The sequence below is a fragment of the Oryzias latipes genome, chromosome 2 (genome assembly GCF_053564925.1).
Source record: "Oryzias latipes strain Hd-rR chromosome 2, Olatipes_Hd-rR_3.1".
NCBI lineage: Eukaryota > Metazoa > Chordata > Actinopteri > Beloniformes > Adrianichthyidae > Oryzias > Oryzias latipes.
Genome location: NC_136238.1, coordinates 44,465,918 through 44,467,152, shown reverse-complemented (window position 1 = coordinate 44,467,152; position 1,235 = coordinate 44,465,918).

Sequence of the window (1,235 nt, the reverse complement as noted above, 5' to 3'; positions counted from 1 at the left end):
AAAACAAACTGTTTGAAAAGATGAAAACAGAAACAAAGAGGTTTCTAGAAGCTGCAGTTACAAAGAACAGCCAGCAGGTGTCTCACTCTGGAAGTCTCTGGAGTTGAAAAATGACTTTTCTTTGGGGAAATTCAGTTGTAACACTCTACAGTTCATTTAGAGTCTTAAGATAATTGTCGCGGGTCGACTATTGAACACTAATGAACAAATGAACAACCAATTAAATCAAGATATGCTCTATAACCATAACAATTCATAGATCCCAGTCACCCTCCAAGAATCGCTCTCCCCATATTTACATATAGGTCTGTGCACGCGTGTTCAATGACACCCTATTGTCCATCTAGCGTCCTCCACCTTTACGCGCAGAAGCACTCCAGTATAATAATCCCTCCCAAAGTCAAAAGAAAAGAAAAACTGAAATGATCTCACCCCGTCCTTCGGGTTAACGTCTCATTTTGCTCTTGGTCACTTTCCAGCCACGTCCATCCCCAAAAGAAATTAATAATGATCCCAGCGGCAGAATTTTGAAAGCTCCACGTCAGATCCTCCTCTGTAACTCCCGATGGTCGGTGTCCGAGGTATTCCGTGAGTGCTTGCTCCTTGGAAGGGTCCTCTTAGTGTCCCTTTCCGTCTTGTCAGAGTTTGTCTCTCTCCTTAGGCCTCCAGCCCACCTTGTCTGTCCCTCTTTAACCTGGAAGCCATGCTGTGAGTAAACACACCCCAGCTGATCTCATCAGCTGTGAGGGGTGACGTCAGCGACAACCCCGGTACACAAATACACAAATTACACACATACACTAAAATGAAAGGAAAACATAGGACCTCTTCACATCATAGGGTGTAGAATCCAGAAAACATGATACATTTATGTGGCTTTGTCACACAGTCATTTGGATGAAAGACAAACAGGAAGACAAATACAATGTGTCACAGTAATATACAAACAAATAGTTTGAAAAATCATACAAGGTGATTTCTGAATGTTTCTCCAGATTCTGTCTCTCACTGTGGAAATGAACCTCTGAGGAACATTCTAGACCCCCCCATGTTTTCTGAGTGGGAGAACTTGTTAAATCACAGGCTGATCACTTACTTATTCACCTCACTGTATATATATAAACATATACATATATATAGATATATAGGTAGATCTTCAAACACGGTGGATTCAAAGTAGCTCAGACGCCAAAAAGCTGCTCTAAGCTCAGAGACTCCAGCTGCTCTGATCAGAG